Source organism: Astyanax mexicanus, chromosome 18, assembly GCF_023375975.1.
Source record: "Astyanax mexicanus isolate ESR-SI-001 chromosome 18, AstMex3_surface, whole genome shotgun sequence".
In the NCBI taxonomy this organism is placed as follows: Eukaryota; Metazoa; Chordata; class Actinopteri; order Characiformes; family Acestrorhamphidae; genus Astyanax; species Astyanax mexicanus.
Window position 1 is genome coordinate 31,688,540 of NC_064425.1, and position 15,561 is coordinate 31,704,100.

The 15,561-nt window shown below is 36.9% G+C and overlaps 16 non-coding genes and 1 pseudogene across 16 annotated transcripts; all 17 read left to right on the forward strand.

Annotated features, from left to right (window-relative positions):
* The first annotated feature begins 245 nt into the window (after positions 1-245).
* On the forward strand, positions 246-364 carry LOC125784273 (5S ribosomal RNA). The gene has a single exon (XR_007426993.1). It is a non-coding gene; the product is annotated as a 5S ribosomal RNA (ribosomal RNA).
* Positions 365-1,167: 803 nt separating this feature from the next.
* On the forward strand, positions 1,168-1,286 carry LOC125784274 (5S ribosomal RNA). Its single transcript, XR_007426994.1, has one exon. It is a non-coding gene; the product is annotated as a 5S ribosomal RNA (ribosomal RNA).
* An 803-nt stretch (positions 1,287-2,089) lies between these two features.
* LOC125784275 (5S ribosomal RNA) lies at positions 2,090-2,208 on the forward strand. Its single transcript, XR_007426995.1, has one exon. It is a non-coding gene; the product is annotated as a 5S ribosomal RNA (ribosomal RNA).
* Positions 2,209-3,009: 801 nt separating this feature from the next.
* Positions 3,010-3,128, forward strand: LOC125784276 (5S ribosomal RNA). The gene has a single exon (XR_007426996.1). It is a non-coding gene; the product is annotated as a 5S ribosomal RNA (ribosomal RNA).
* Positions 3,129-3,932: 804 nt separating this feature from the next.
* Positions 3,933-4,051, forward strand: LOC125783123 (5S ribosomal RNA). Its single transcript, XR_007425858.1, has one exon. It is a non-coding gene; the product is annotated as a 5S ribosomal RNA (ribosomal RNA).
* An 806-nt stretch (positions 4,052-4,857) lies between these two features.
* LOC125783283 (5S ribosomal RNA) lies at positions 4,858-4,966 on the forward strand (annotated as a pseudogene).
* An 806-nt stretch (positions 4,967-5,772) lies between these two features.
* LOC125784277 (5S ribosomal RNA) lies at positions 5,773-5,891 on the forward strand. The gene has a single exon (XR_007426997.1). It is a non-coding gene; the product is annotated as a 5S ribosomal RNA (ribosomal RNA).
* Positions 5,892-6,694: 803 nt separating this feature from the next.
* On the forward strand, positions 6,695-6,813 carry LOC125784279 (5S ribosomal RNA). Its single transcript, XR_007426999.1, has one exon. It is a non-coding gene; the product is annotated as a 5S ribosomal RNA (ribosomal RNA).
* An 803-nt stretch (positions 6,814-7,616) lies between these two features.
* On the forward strand, positions 7,617-7,735 carry LOC125784280 (5S ribosomal RNA). The gene has a single exon (XR_007427000.1). It is a non-coding gene; the product is annotated as a 5S ribosomal RNA (ribosomal RNA).
* An 804-nt stretch (positions 7,736-8,539) lies between these two features.
* Positions 8,540-8,658, forward strand: LOC125784281 (5S ribosomal RNA). The gene has a single exon (XR_007427001.1). It is a non-coding gene; the product is annotated as a 5S ribosomal RNA (ribosomal RNA).
* Positions 8,659-9,461: 803 nt separating this feature from the next.
* On the forward strand, positions 9,462-9,580 carry LOC125783017 (5S ribosomal RNA). The gene has a single exon (XR_007425753.1). It is a non-coding gene; the product is annotated as a 5S ribosomal RNA (ribosomal RNA).
* An 803-nt stretch (positions 9,581-10,383) lies between these two features.
* LOC125784282 (5S ribosomal RNA) lies at positions 10,384-10,502 on the forward strand. The gene has a single exon (XR_007427002.1). It is a non-coding gene; the product is annotated as a 5S ribosomal RNA (ribosomal RNA).
* An 804-nt stretch (positions 10,503-11,306) lies between these two features.
* Positions 11,307-11,425, forward strand: LOC125784283 (5S ribosomal RNA). Its single transcript, XR_007427003.1, has one exon. It is a non-coding gene; the product is annotated as a 5S ribosomal RNA (ribosomal RNA).
* Positions 11,426-12,229: 804 nt separating this feature from the next.
* On the forward strand, positions 12,230-12,348 carry LOC125783090 (5S ribosomal RNA). Its single transcript, XR_007425824.1, has one exon. It is a non-coding gene; the product is annotated as a 5S ribosomal RNA (ribosomal RNA).
* Positions 12,349-13,139: 791 nt separating this feature from the next.
* Positions 13,140-13,258, forward strand: LOC125784284 (5S ribosomal RNA). Its single transcript, XR_007427004.1, has one exon. It is a non-coding gene; the product is annotated as a 5S ribosomal RNA (ribosomal RNA).
* An 805-nt stretch (positions 13,259-14,063) lies between these two features.
* Positions 14,064-14,182, forward strand: LOC125784285 (5S ribosomal RNA). The gene has a single exon (XR_007427005.1). It is a non-coding gene; the product is annotated as a 5S ribosomal RNA (ribosomal RNA).
* Positions 14,183-14,985: 803 nt separating this feature from the next.
* LOC125784286 (5S ribosomal RNA) lies at positions 14,986-15,104 on the forward strand. Its single transcript, XR_007427006.1, has one exon. It is a non-coding gene; the product is annotated as a 5S ribosomal RNA (ribosomal RNA).
* The last annotated feature ends 457 nt before the right edge of the window (positions 15,105-15,561 follow it).

A 15,561-nucleotide genomic window follows, 5' to 3' on the forward strand; every position in this document is an offset into this window, starting at 1 on the left:
ACGTAGAGCAAGAAAATTGAACAAAAAAAAAATGAAGAGATAAAAATTAAGACATATAGGGAGTTTTTGTCTTTTTTTCTTTGGTTACTTTTTGTAGTGAAAGTTAAAAGGAGCTTTTATTTTGAGGCAAGATCTTTGTATTAGTCCGTAGAGCTGCTTTACTTTTGTCAAGAGCAGTAAATGACAGTGAAAAGACTCAGGTCTGTGAGTGACTTATAAATAGGCTTGTTGGGAGTTGATCTTTCGCTTACGGCCATACCACCCTGAGAACGCCCGATCTCGTCTGATCTCGGAAGCTAAGCAGGGTCGGGCCTGGTTAGTACTTGGATGGGAGACCGCCTGGGAATACCAGGTGCTGTAAGCTTTTCCATCTTTCCTTTATTTTTTACTCCGTTCAGTCCATGATGTCACAAATTTTTACAAGGCTACACTGTGTTTACTCTTCATATAAAACACTTACAGTAAACCATATACAGATTAAGTACTCACTTAAAAGTTCTTTCATTTTTCTGAAGGAGGATATTGTTTCTTCATGCTAATAAATAAAGAAAAAATGCATTATTTTTAATTTTCTTAACATAGGTACAGGGCGACTGACTTCTGTTCCTGGGGCTCTACCACGCTAAAGATTTCAGATTTAACACACCTGAGTCTAGAATGTTCACGTGATCCTGAAGGTCTTAATTACCTGGATCAAGTGTGCCGCGGACTCAGGCTGTTTGGATGGCAGGGGTGAAAAAAATTAAAAAGGCACCTTCTGTAGGACACAGGGCCTTTCTGTAAATGTATGCCAAGTATACTTTAATGTGTGTGTATGATTTTATTTATTTATTTCTCAGAATATTCTTTGTAAATATGATTTTTTTTTTAATTGGGCTTTTTTTTATTGGGCCTAATCTGAAGCTTCCATTCCATTGAGTAAGAAACGTAAAGCAAGAAAATTGAACAAAAAAATGAAGAGATAAAAATTAAGACATATAGGGAGTTTTTGTCTTTTTTTCTTTGGTTACTTTTTGTAGTGAAAGTTAAAAGGAGCTTTTATTTTGAGGCAAGATCTTTGTATTAGTCCGTAGAGCTGCTTTACTTTTGTCAAGAGCAGTAAATGACAGTGAAAAGACTCAGGTCTGTGAGTGACTTATGAATAGGCTTGTTGGGAGTTGATCTTTCGCTTACGGCCATACCACCCTGAGAACGCCCGATCTCGTCTGATCTCGGAAGCTAAGCAGGGTCGGGCCTGGTTAGTACTTGGATGGGAGACCGCCTGGGAATACCAGGTGCTGTAAGCTTTTCCATCTTTCCTTTATTTTTTACTCCGTTCAGTCCATGATGTCACAATTTTTTACAAGGCTACACTGTGTTTACTCTTCATATAAAACACTTACAGTAAACCATATACAGATTAAATACTCACTTAAAAGTTCTTTCATTTTTCTGAAGGAGGATATTGTTTCTTCATGCTAATAAATAAAGAAAAAAATGCATTCTTTTTTATTTTCTTAACGTATAGGTACAGGGCGGCTCACTCCTGTTCCTGGGGCTCTACCACGCTAAAGATTTCAGATTTAACACACCTGAGTCTAGAATGTTCACGTGATCCTGAAGGTCTTAATTACCTGGATCAAGTGTGCCGCGGACTCAGGCTGTTTGGATGGCAGGGGTGAAAAAAATTAAAAAGGCACCTTCTGTAGGACACAGGGCCTTTCTGTAAATGTATGCCAAGTATACTTTAATGTGTGTGTATGATTTTATTTATTTATTTCTCAGAATATTCTTTGTAAATATGATTTTTTTTTTAATTGGGCTTTTTTTTTTATTGGGCCTAATCTGAAGCTTCCATTCCATTGAGTAAGAAACGTAGAGCAAGTAAATTGAACAAAAAAAAATGAAGAGATAAAAATTAAGACATATAGGGAGTTTTTGTATTTTTTTCTTTGGTTACTTTTTGTAGTGAAAGTTAAAAGGAGCTTTTATTTTGAGGCAAGATCTTTGTATTAGTCCGTAGAGCTGCTTTACTTTTGTCAAGAGCAGTAAATGACAGTGAAAAGACTCAGAGTGACTTATAAATAGGCTTGTTGGGAGTTGATCTTTCGCTTACGGCCATACCACCCTGAGAACGCCCGATCTCGTCTGATCTCGGAAGCTAAGCAGGGTCGGGCCTGGTTAGTACTTGGATGGGAGACCGCCTGGGAATACCAGGTGCTGTAAGCTTTTCCATCTTTCCTTTATTTTTTACTCCGTTCAGTCCATGATGTCACAATTTTTTACAAGGCTACACTGTGTTTACTCTTCATATAAAACACTTACAGTAAACCATATACAGATTAAATACTCACTTAAAAGTTCTTTCATTTTTCTGAAGGAGGATATTGTTTCTTCATGCTAATAAATAAAGAAAAAATGCATTATTTTTTATTTTCTTAACATAGGTACAGGGCGACTGACTCCTGTTCCTGGGGCTCTACCACGCTAAAGATTTCAGATTTAACACACCTGAGTCTAGAATGTTCACGTGATCCTGAAGGTCTTAATTACCTGGATCAAGTGTGCCGCGGACTCAGGCTGTTTGGATGGCAGGGGTGAAAAAATTTAAAAAGGCACCTTCTGTAGGACACAGGGCCTTTCTGTAAATGTATGCCAAGTATACTTTAATGTGTGTGTATGATTTTTTTTATTTATTTCTCAGAATATTCTTTGTAAATATGATTTTTTTTTAATTGGGCTTTTTTATTGGGCCTAATCTGAAGCTTCCATTCCATTGAGTAAGAAACGTAGAGCAAGAAAATTCAACAAAAAAAATGAAGAGATAAAAATTAAGACATATAGGGAGTTTTTGTCTTTTTTTCTTTGGTTACTTTTTGTAGTGAAAGTTAAAAGGTGCTTTTATTTTGAGGCAAGATCTTTGTATTAGTCCGTAGAGCTGCTTTACTTTTGTCAAGAGCAGTAAATGACAGTGAAAAGACTCAGGTCTGTGAGTGACTTATAAATAGGCTTGTTGGGAGTTGATCTTTCGCTTACGGCCATACCACCCTGAGAACGCCCGATCTCGTCTGATCTCGGAAGCTAAGCAGGGTCGGGCCTGGTTAGTACTTGGATGGGAGACCGCCTGGGAATACCAGGTGCTGTAAGCTTTTCCATCTTTCCTTTATTTTTTACTCCGTTCAGTCCATGATGTCACAATTTTTTACAAGGCTACACTGTGTTTACTCTTCATATAAAACACTTACAGTAAACCATATACAGATTAAATACTCACTTAAAAGTTCTTTCATTTTTCTGAAGGAGGATATTGTTTCTTCATGCTAATAAATAAAGAAAAAATGCATTATTTTTTATTTTCTTAACATAGGTACAGGGCGACTGACTCCTGTTCCTGGGGCTCTACCACGCTAAAGATTTCAGATTTAACACACCTGAGTCTAGAATGTTCACGTGATCCTGAAGGTCTTAATTACCTGGATCAAGTGTGCCGCGGACTCAGGCTGTTTGGATGGCAGGGGTGAAAAAATTTAAAAAGGCACCTTCTGTAGGACACAGGGCCTTTCTGTAAATGTATGCCAAGTATACTTTAATGTGTGTGTATGATTTTATTTATTTATTTCTCAGAATATTCTTTGTAAATATGATTTTTTTTTTAATTGGGCTTTTTTTTATTGGGCCTAATCTGAAGCTTCCATTCCATTGAGTAAGAAACGTAAAGCAAGAAAATTGAACAAAAAAAATGAAGAGATAAAAATTAAGACATATAGGGAGTTTTTGTCTTTTTTTCTTTGGTTACTTTTTGTAGTGAAAGTTAAAAGGAGCTTTTATTTTGAGGCAAGATCTTTGTATTAGTCCGTAGAGCTGCTTTACTTTTGTCAAGAGCAGTAAATGACAGTGAAAAGACTCAGGTCTGTGAGTGACTTATAAATAGGCTTGTTGGGAGTTGATCTTTCGCTTACGGCCATACCACCCTGAGAAAGCCCGATCTCGTCTGATCTCGGAAGCTAAGCAGGGTCGGGCCTGGTTAGTACTTGGATGGGAGACCGCCTGGGAATACCAGGTGCTGTAAGCTTTTCCATCTTTCCTTTATTTTTTACTCCGTTCAGTCCATGATGTCACAATTTTTTACAAGGCTACACTGTGTTTACTCTTCATATAAAACACTTACAGTAAACCATATACAGATTAAATACTCACTTAAAAGTTATTTCATTTTTCTGAAGGAGGATATTGTTTCTTCATGCTAATAAATAAAGAAAAAAAATGCATTATTTTTTATTTTCTTAACGTATAGGTACAGGGCGGCTCACTCCTGTTCCTGGGGCTCTACCACACTAAAGATTTCAGATTTAACACACCTGAGTCTAGAATGTTCACGTGATCCTGAAGGTCTTAATTACCTAGATTAAGTGTGCCGCGGACTCAGGCTGTTTGGATGGCAGGGGTGAAAAAAATTAAAAAGGCACCTTCTGTAGGACACAGGGCCTTTCTGTAAATGTATGCCAAGTATACTTTAATGTGTGTGTATGATTTTATTTATTTATTTCTCAGAATATTCTTTGTAAATATGATTTTTTTTAATTGGGCTTTTTTTTATTGGGCATAATCTGAAGCTTCCATTCTATTGAGTAAGAAACGTAGAGCAAGAAAATTGAAAAAAAAAAATGAAGAGATAAAAATTAAGACATATAGGGAGTTTTTGTCTTTTTTTCTTTGGTTACTTTTTGTAGTGAAAGTTAAAAGGAGCTTTTATTTTGAGGCAAGATCTTTGTATTAGTCCGTAGAGCTGCTTTACTTTTGTCAAGAGCAGTAAATGACAGTGAAAAGACTCAGGTCTGTGAGTGACTTATAAATAGGCTTGTTGGGAGTTGATCTTTCGCTTACGGCCATACCACCCTGAGAACGCCCGATCTCGGAAGCTAAGCAGGGTCGGGCCTGGTTAGTACTTGGATGGGAGACCGCCTGGGAATACCAGGTGCTGTAAGCTTTTCCATCTTTCCTTTATTTTTTACTCCGTTCAGTCCATGATGTCACAAATTTTTACAAGGCTACACTGTGTTTACTCTTCATATAAAACACTTACAGTAAACCATATACAGATTAAGTACTCACTTAAAAGTTCTTTCATTTTTCTGAAGGAGGATATTGTTTCTTCATGCTAATAAATAAAGAAAAAATGCATTATTTTTTATTTTCTTAACATAGGTACAGGGCGACTGACTTCTGTTCCTGGGGCTCTACCACGCTAAAGATTTCAGACTTAACACACCTGAGTCTAGAATGTTCACGTGATCCTGAAGGTCTTAATTACCTGGATCAAGTGTGCCGCGGACTCAGGCTGTTTGGATGGCAGGGGTGAAAAAAATTAAAAAGGCACGTTCTGTAGGACACAGGGCCTTTCTGTAAATGTATGCCAAGTATACTTTAATGTGTGTGTATGATTTTATTTATTTATTTCTCAGAATATTCTTTGTAAATATGATTTTTTTTTTAATTGGGCTTTTTTTTTTACTGGGCCTAATCTGAAGCTTCCATTCCATTGAGTAAGAAACGTAGAGCAAGAAAATTGAACAAAAAAAATGAAGAGATAAAAATTAAGACATATAGGGAGTTTTTGTCTTTTTTTCTTTGGTTACTTTTTGTAGTGAAAGTTAAAAGGAGCTTTTATTTTGAGGCAAGATCTTTGTATTAGTCCGTAGAGCTGCTTTACTTTTGTCAAGAGCAGTAAATGACAGTGAAAAGACTCAGGTCTGTGAGTGACTTATAAATAGGCTTGTTGGGAATTGATCTTTCGCTTACGGCCATACCACCCTGAGAACGCCCGATCTCGTCTGATCTCGGAAGCTAAGCAGGGTCGGGCCTGGTTAGTACTTGGATGGGAGACCGCCTGGGAATACCAGGTGCTGTAAGCTTTTCCATCTTTCCTTTATTTTTTACTCCGTTCAGTCCATGATGTCACAATTTTTTACAAGGCTACACTGTGTTTACTCTTCATATAAAACACTTACAGTAAACCATATACAGATTAAATACTCACTTAAAAGTTCTTTCATTTTTCTGAAGGAGGATATTGTTTCTTCATGCTAATAAATAAAGAAAAAATGCATTATTTTTTATTTTCTTAACATAGGTACAGGGCGACTGACTCCTGTTCCTGGGGATCTACCACGCTAAAGATTTCAGATTTAACACACCTGAGTCTAGAATGTTCACGTGATCCTGAAGGTCTTAATTACCTGGATCAAGTGTGCCGCGGACTCAGGCTGTTTGGATGGCAGGGGTGAAAAAAATTAAAAAGGCACCTTCTGTAGGACACAGGGCCTTTCTGTAAATGTATGCCAAGTATACTTTAATGTGTGTGTATGATTTTATTTATTTATTTCTCAGAATATTCTTTGTAAATATGATTTTTTTTTTAATTGGGCTTTTTTTTATTGGGCCTAATCTGAAGCTTCCATTCCATTGAGTAAGAAACGTAAAGCAAGAAAATTGAACAAAAAAATGAAGAGATAAAAATTAAGACATATAGGGAGTTTTTGTCTTTTTTTCTTTGGTTACTTTTTGTAGTGAAAGTTAAAAGGAGCTTTTATTTTGAGGCAAGATCTTTGTATTAGTCCGTAGAGCTGCTTTACTTTTGTCAAGAGCAGTAAATGACAGTGAAAAGACTCAGGTCTGTGAGTGACTTATGAATAGGCTTGTTGGGAGTTGATCTTTCGCTTACGGCCATACCACCCTGAGAACGCCCGATCTCGTCTGATCTCGGAAGCTAAGCAGGGTCGGGCCTGGTTAGTACTTGGATGGGAGACCGCCTGGGAATACCAGGTGCTGTAAGCTTTTCCATCTTTCCTTTATTTTTTACTCCGTTCAGTCCATGATGTCACAATTTTTTACAAGGCTACACTGTGTTTACTCTTCATATAAAACACTTACAGTAAACCATATACAGATTAAATACTCACTTAAAAGTTCTTTCATTTTTCTGAAGGAGGATATTGTTTCTTCATGCTAATAAATAAAGAAAAAATGCATTATTTTTTATTTTCTTAACATAGGTACAGGGCGACTGACTCCTGTTCCTGGGGCTCTACCACGCTAAAGATTTCAGATTTAACACACCTGAGTCTAGAATGTTCACGTGATCCTGAAGGTCTTAATTACCTGGATCAAGTGTGCCGCGGACTCAGGCTGTTTGGATGGCAGGGGTGAAAAAAATTAAAAAGGCACCTTCTGTAGGACACAGGGCCTTTCTGTAAATGTATGCCAAGTATACTTTAATGTGTGTGTATGATTTTATTTATTTATTTCTCAGAATATTCTTTGTAAATATGATTTTTTTTTAAATTGGGCTTTTTTTTATTGGGCCTAATCTGAAGCTTCCATTCCATTGATTAAGAAACGTAGAGCAAGAAAATTGAACAAAAAAATGAAGAGATAAAAATTAAGACATATAGGGAGTTTTTGTCTTTTTTTCTTTGGTTACTTTTTGTAGTGAAAGTTAAAAGGAGCTTTTATTTTGAGGCAAGATCTTTGTATTAGTCCGTAGAGCTGCTTTACTTTTGTCAAGAGCAGTAAATGACAGTGAAAAGACTCAGGTCTGTCAGTGACTTATGAATAGGCTTGTTGGGAGTTGATCTTTCGCTTACGGCCATACCACCCTGAGAACGCCCGATCTCGTCTGATCTCGGAAGCTAAGCAGGGTCGGGCCTGGTTAGTACTTGGATGGGAGACCGCCTGGGAATACCAGGTGCTGTAAGCTTTTCCATCTTTCCTTTATTTTTTACTCCGTTCAGTCCATGATGTCACAATTTTTTACAAGGCTACACTGTGTTTACTCTTCATATAAAACACTTACAGTAAACCATATACAGATTAAATACTCACTTAAAAGTTCTTTCATTTTTCTGAAGGAGGATATTGTTTCTTCATGCTAATAAATAAAGAAAAAATGCATTATTTTTTATTTTCTTAACATAGGTACAGGGCGACTGACTCCTGTTCCTGGGGCTCTACCACGCTAAAGATTTCAGATTTAACACACCTGAGTCTAGAATGTTCACGTGATCCTGAAGGTCTTAATTACCTGGATCAAGTGTGCCGCGGACTCAGGCTGTTTGGATGGCAGGGGTGAAAAAATTTAAAAAGGCACCTTCTGTAGGACACAGGGCCTTTCTGTAAATGTATGCCAAGTATACTTTAATGTGTGTGTATGATTTTATTTATTTATTTCTCAGAATATTCTTTGTAAATATGATTTTTTTTTTAATTGGGCTTTTTTTTTATTGGGCCTAATCTGAAGCTTCCATTCCATTGAGTAAGAAACGTAAAGCAAGAAAATTGAACAAAAAAATGAAGAGATAAAAATTAAGACATATAGGGAGTTTTTGTCTTTTTTTCTTTGGTTACTTTTTGTAGTGAAAGTTAAAAGGAGCTTTTATTTTGAGGCAAGATCTTTGTATTAGTCCGTAGAGCTGCTTTACTTTTGTCAAGAGCAGTAAATGACAGTGAAAAGACTCAGGTCTGTGAGTGACTTATGAATAGGCTTGTTGGGAGTTGATCTTTCGCTTACGGCCATACCACCCTGAGAACGCCCGATCTCGTCTGATCTCGGAAGCTAAGCAGGGTCGGGCCTGGTTAGTACTTGGATGGGAGACCGCCTGGGAATACCAGGTGCTGTAAGCTTTTCCATCTTTCCTTTATTTTTTACTCCGTTCAGTCCATGATGTCACAATTTTTTACAAGGCTACACTGTGTTTACTCTTCATATAAAACACTTACAGTAAACCATATACAGATTAAATACTCACTTAAAAGTTCTTTCATTTTTCTGAAGGAGGATATTGTTTCTTCATGCTAATAAATAAAGAAAAAATGCATTATTTTTTATTTTCTTAACATAGGTACAGGGCGACTGACTCCTGTTCCTGGGGCTCTACCACGCTAAAGATTTCAGATTTAACACACCTGAGTCTAGAATGTTCACGTGATCCTGAAGGTCTTAATTACCTGGATCAAGTGTGCCGCGGACTCAGGCTGTTTGGATGGCAGGGGTGAAAAAATTTAAAAAGGCACCTTCTGTAGGACACAGGGCCTTTCTGTAAATGTATGCCAAGTATACTTTAATGTGTGTGTATGATTTTATTTATTTATTTCTCAGAATATTCTTTGTAAATATGATTTTTTTTTTAATTGGGCTTTTTTTTATTGGGCCTAAACTGAAGCTTCCATTCCATTGAGTAAGAAACGTAAAGCAAGAAAATTGAACAAAAAAATGAAGAGATAAAAATTAAGACATATAGGGAGTTTTTGTCTTTTTTTCTTTGGTTACTTTTTGTAGTGAAAGTTAAAAGGAGCTTTTATTTTGAGGCAAGATCTTTGTATTAGTCCGTAGAGCTGCTTTACTTTTGTCAAGAGCAGTAAATGACAGTGAAAAGACTCAGGTCTGTGAGTGACTTATAAATAGGCTTGTTGGGAGTTGATCTTTCGCTTACGGCCATACCACCCTGAGAACGCCTGATCTCGTCTGATCTCGGAAGCTAAGCAGGGTCGGGCCTGGTTAGTACTTGGATGGGAGACCGCCTGGGAATACCAGGTGCTGTAAGCTTTTCCATCTTTCCTTTATTTTTTACTCCGTTCAGTCCATGATGTCACAATTTTTTACAAGGCTACACTGTGTTTACTCTTCATATAAAACACTTACAGTAAACCATATACAGATTAAATACTCACTTAAAAGTTATTTCATTTTTCTGAAGGAGGATATTGTTTCTTCATGCTAATAAATGAAGAAAAAATGCATTATTTTTTATTTTCTTAACATAGGTACAGGGCGACTGACTCCTGTTCCTGGGGCTCTACCACGCTAAAGATTTCAGATTTAACACACCTGAGTCTAGAATGTTCACGTGATCCTGAAGGTCTTAATTACCTGGATCAAGTGTGCCGCGGACTCAGGCTGTTTGGATGGCAGGGGTGAAAAAAATTAAAAAGGCACCTTCTGTAGGACACAGGGCCTTTCTGTAAATGTATGCCAAGTATACTTTAATGTGTGTGTATGATTTTATTTATTTATTTCTCAGAATATTCTTTGTAAATATGATTTTTTTTTTAATTGGGCTTTTTTTTATTGGGCCTAATCTGAAGCTTCCATTCCATTGAGTAAGAAACGTAAAGCAAGAAAATTGAACAAAAAAATGAAGAGATAAAAATTAAGACATATAGGGAGTTTTTGTCTTTTTTTCTTTGGTTACTTTTTGTAGTGAAAGTTAAAAGGAGCTTTTATTTTGAGGCAAGATCTTTGTATTAGTCCGTAGAGCTGCTTTACTTTTGTCAAGAGCAGTAAATGACAGTGAAAAGACTCAGGTCTGTGAGTGACTTATGAATAGGCTTGTTGGGAGTTGATCTTTCGCTTACGGCCATACCACCCTGAGAACGCCCGATCTCGTCTGATCTCGGAAGCTAAGCAGGGTCGGGCCTGGTTAGTACTTGGATGGGAGACCGCCTGGGAATACCAGGTGCTGTAAGCTTTTCCATCTTTCCTTTATTTTTTACTCCGTTCAGTCCATGATGTCACAATTTTTTACAAGGCTACACTGTGTTTACTCTTCATATAAAACACTTACAGTAAACCATATACAGATTAAATACTCACTTAAAAGTTCTTTCATTTTTCTGAAGGAGGATATTGTTTCTTCATGCTAATAAATAAAGAAAAAATGCATTATTTTTTATTTTCTTAACATAGGTACAGGGCGACTGACTCCTGTTCCTGGGGCTCTACCACGCTAAAGATTTCAGATTTAACACACCTGAGTCTAGAATGTTCACGTGATCCTGAAGGTCTTAATTACCTGGATCAAGTGTGCCGCGGACTCAGGCTGTTTGGATGGCAGGGGTGAAAAAATTTAAAAAGGCACCTTCTGTAGGACACAGGGCCTTTCTGTAAATGTATGCCAAGTATACTTTAATGTGTGTGTATGATTTTATTTATTTATTTCTCAGAATATTCTTTGTAAATATGATTTTTTTTTTAATTGGGCTTTTTTTTATTGGGCCTAATCTGAAGCTTCCATTCCATTGAGTAAGAAACGTAAAGCAAGAAAATTGAACAAAAAAATGAAGAGATAAAAATTAAGACATATAGGGAGTTTTTGTCTTTTTTTTCTTTGGTTACTTTTTGTAGTGAAAGTTAAAAGGAGCTTTTATTTTGAGGCAAGATCTTTGTATTAGTCCGTAGAGCTGCTTTACTTTTGTCAAGAGCAGTAAATGACAGTGAAAAGACTCAGGTCTGTGAGTGACTTATAAATAGGCTTGTTGGGAGTTGATCTTTCGCTTACGGCCATACCACCCTGAGAACGCCCGATCTCGTCTGATCTCGGAAGCTAAGCAGGGTCGGGCCTGGTTAGTACTTGGATGGGAGACCGCCTGGGAATACCAGGTGCTGTAAGCTTTTCCATCTTTCCTTTATTTTTTACTCCGTTCAGTCCATGATGTCACAATTTTTTACAAGGCTACACTGTGTTTACTCTTCATATAAAACACTTACAGTAAACCATATACAGATTAAATACTCACTTAAAAGTTCTTTCATTTTTCTGAAGGAGGATATTGTTTCTTCATGCTAATAAATAAAGAAAAAATGCATTATTTTTTATTTTCTTAACATAGGTACAGGGCGACTGACTCCTGTTCCTGGGGCTCTACCACGCTAAAGATTTCAGATTTAACACACCTGAGTCTAGAATGTTCACGTGATCCTGAAGGTCTTAATTACCTGGATCAAGTGTGCCGCGGACTCAGGCTGTTTGGATGGCAGGGGTGAAAAAATTTAAAAAGGCACCTTCTGTAGGACACAGGGCCTTTCTGTAAATGTATGCCAAGTATACTTTAATGTGTGTGTATGATTTTATTTATTTATTTCTCAGAATATTCTTTGTAAATATGATTTTTTTTTAATTGGGCTTTTTTTTTATTGGGCCTAATCTGAAGCTTCCATTCCATTGAGTAAGAAACGTAGAGCAAGAAAATTGAACAAAAAAAATGAAGAGATAAAAATTAAGACATATAGGGAGTTTTTGTCTTTTTTTCTTTGGTTACTTTTTGTAGTGAAAGTTAAAAGGAGCTTTTATTTTGAGGCAAGATCTTTGTATTAGTCCGTAGAGCTGCTTTACTTTTGTCAAGAGCAGTAAATGACAGTGAAAAGACTCAGGTCTGTGAGTGACTTATAAATAGGCTTGTTGGGAGTTGATCTTTCGCTTACGACCATACCACCCTGAGAACGCCCGATCTCGTCTGATCTCGGAAGCTAAGCAGGGTCGGGCCTGGTTAGTACTTGGATGGGAGACCGCCTGGGAATACCAGGTGCTGTAAGCTTTTCCATCTTTCCTTTATTTTTTACTCCGTTCAGTCCATGATGTCACAAATTTTTACAAGGCTACACTGTGTTTACTCTTCATATAAAACACTTACAGTAAACCATATACAGATTAAATACTCACTTAAAAGTTCTTTCATTTTTTTGAAGGAGGATATTGTTTCTTCATGCTAATAAATAAAGAAAAAATGCATTATTTTTTATTTTCTTAACATAGGTACAGGGCGACTGACTCCTGTTCATGGGGCTCTACCACGCTAAAGATTTCAGATTTAACACACCTGAGTCTAGAATGTTCACGTGTATCCTGAAGGTCTTAATTACCTGGATCAAGTGTGCCGCGGACTCAGGCTGTTTGGATGGCAGGGGTGAAAAAAATTAAAAAGGCACCTTGGGCCTTTCTGTAAATGTATGCCAAGTATACTTTAATGTGTGTGTATGATTTTATTTATTTATTTCTCAGAATATTCTTTGTAAATATGATTTTTTTTTAATTGGGCTTTTTTTATTGGGCCTAATCTGAAGCTTCCATTCCATTGAGTAAGAAACGTAGAGCAAGAAAATTGAAAAAAAAAAATGAAGAGATAAAAATTAAGACATACAGGGAGTTTTTGTCTTTTTTTCTTTGGTTACTTTTTGTAGTGAAAGTTAAAAGGAGCTTTTATTTTGAGGCAAGATCTTTGTATTAGTCCGTAGAGCTGCTTTACTTTTGTCAAGAGCAGTAAATGACAGTGAAAAGACTCAGGTCTGTGAGTGACTTATAAATAGGCTTGTTGGGAGTTGATCTTTCGCTTACGGCCATACCACCCTGAGAACGCCCGATCTCGTCTGATCTCGGAAGCTAAGCAGGGTCGGGCCTGGTTAGTACTTGGATGGGAGACCGCCTGGGAATACCAGGTGCTGTAAGCTTTTCCATCTTTCCTTTATTTTTTACTCCGTTCAGTCCATGATGTCACAAATTTTTACAAGGCTACACTGTGTTTACTCTTCATATAAAACACTTACAGTAAACCATATACAGATTAAGTACTCACTTAAAAGTTCTTTCATTTTTCTGAAGGAGGATATTGTTTCTTCATGCTAATAAATAAAGAAAAAATGCATTATTTTTTATTTTCTTAACATAGGTACAGGGCGACTGACTTCTGTTCCTGGGGCTCTACCACGCTAAAGATTTCAGATTTAACACACCTGAGTCTAGAATGTTCACGTGATCCTGAAGGTCTTAATTACCTGGATCAAGTGTGCCGCGGACTCAGGCTGTTTGGATGGCAGGGGTGAAAAAAATTAAAAAGGCACGTTCTGTAGGACACAGGGCCTTTCTGTAAATGTATGCCAAGTATACTTTAATGTGTGTGTATGATTTTATTTATTTATTTCTCAGAATATTCTTTGTAAATATGATTTTTTTTTAATTGGGCTTTTTTTTATTGGGCCTAATCTGAAGCTTCCATTCTATTGAGTAAGAAACGTAGAGCAAGAAAATTGAACAAAAAAAAAATGAAGAGATAAAAATTAAGACATATAGGGAGTTTTTGTCTTTTTTTCTTTGGTTACTTTTTGTAGTGAAAGTTAAAAGGAGCTTTTATTTTGAGGCAAGATCTTTGTATTAGTCCGTAGAGCTGCTTTACTTTTGTCAAGAGCAGTAAATGACAGTGAAAAGACTCAGGTCTGTGAGTGACTTATAAATAGGCTTGTTGGGAGTTGATCTTTCGCTTACGGCCATACCACCCTGAGAACGCCCGATCTCGTCTGATCTCGGAAGCTAAGCAGGGTCGGGCCTGGTTAGTACTTGGATGGGAGACCGCCTGGGAATACCAGGTGCTGTAAGCTTTTCCATCTTTCCTTTATTTTTTACTCCGTTCAGTCCATGATGTCACAAATTTTTACAAGGCTACACTGTGTTTACTCTTCATATAAAACACTTACAGTAAACCATATACAGATTAAGTACTCACTTAAAAGTTCTTTCATTTTTCTGAAGGAGGATATTGTTTCTTCATGCTAATAAATAAAGAAAAAATGCATTATTTTTAATTTTCTTAACATAGGTACAGGGCGACTGACTTCTGTTCCTGGGGCTCTACCACGCTAAAGATTTCAGATTTAACACACCTGAGTCTAGAATGTTCACGTGATCCTGAAGGTCTTAATTACCTGGATCAAGTGTGCCGCGGACTCAGGCTGTTTGGATGGCAGGGGTGAAAAAAATTAAAAAGGCACCTTCTGTAGGACACAGGGCCTTTCTGTAAATGTATGCCAAGTATACTTTAATGTGTGTGTATGATTTTATTTATTTATTTCTCAGAATATTCTTTGTAAATATGATTTTTTTTTTAATTGGGCTTTTTTTTATTGGGCCTAATCTGAAGCTTCCATTCCATTGAGTAAGAAACGTAAAGCAAGAAAATTGAACAAAAAAATGAAGAGATAAAAATTAAGACATATAGGGAGTTTTTGTCTTTTTTTCTTTGGTTACTTTTTGTAGTGAAAGTTAAAAGGAGCTTTTATTTTGAGGCAAGATCTTTGTATTAGTCCGTAGAGCTGCTTTACTTTTGTCAAGAGCAGTAAATGACAGTGAAAAGACTCAGGTCTGTGAGTGACTTATGAATAGGCTTGTTGGGAGTTGATCTTTCGCTTACGGCCATACCACCCTGAGAACGCCCGATCTCGTCTGATCTCGGAAGCTAAGCAGGGTCGGGCCTGGTTAGTACTTGGATGGGAGACCGCCTGGGAATACCAGGTGCTGTAAGCTTTTCCATCTTTCCTTTATTTTTTACTCCGTTCAGTCCATGATGTCACAATTTTTTACAAGGCTACACTGTGTTTACTCTTCATATAAAACACTTACAGTAAACCATATACAGATTAAATACTCACTTAAAAGTTCTTTCATTTTTCTGAAGGAGGATATTGTTTCTTCATGCTAATAAATAAAGAAAAAAATGCATTCTTTTTTATTTTCTTAACGTATAGGTACAGGGCGGCTCACTCCTGTTCCTGGGGCTCTACCACGCTAAAGATTTCAGATTTAACACACCTGAGTCTAGAATGTTCACGTGATCCTGAAGGTCTTAATTACCTGGATCAAGTGTGCCGCGGACTCAGGCTGTTTGGATGGCAGGGGTGAAAAAAATTAAAAAGGCACCTTCTGTAGGACACAGGGCCTTTCTGTAAATGTATGCCAAGTATACTTTAATGTGTGTGTATGA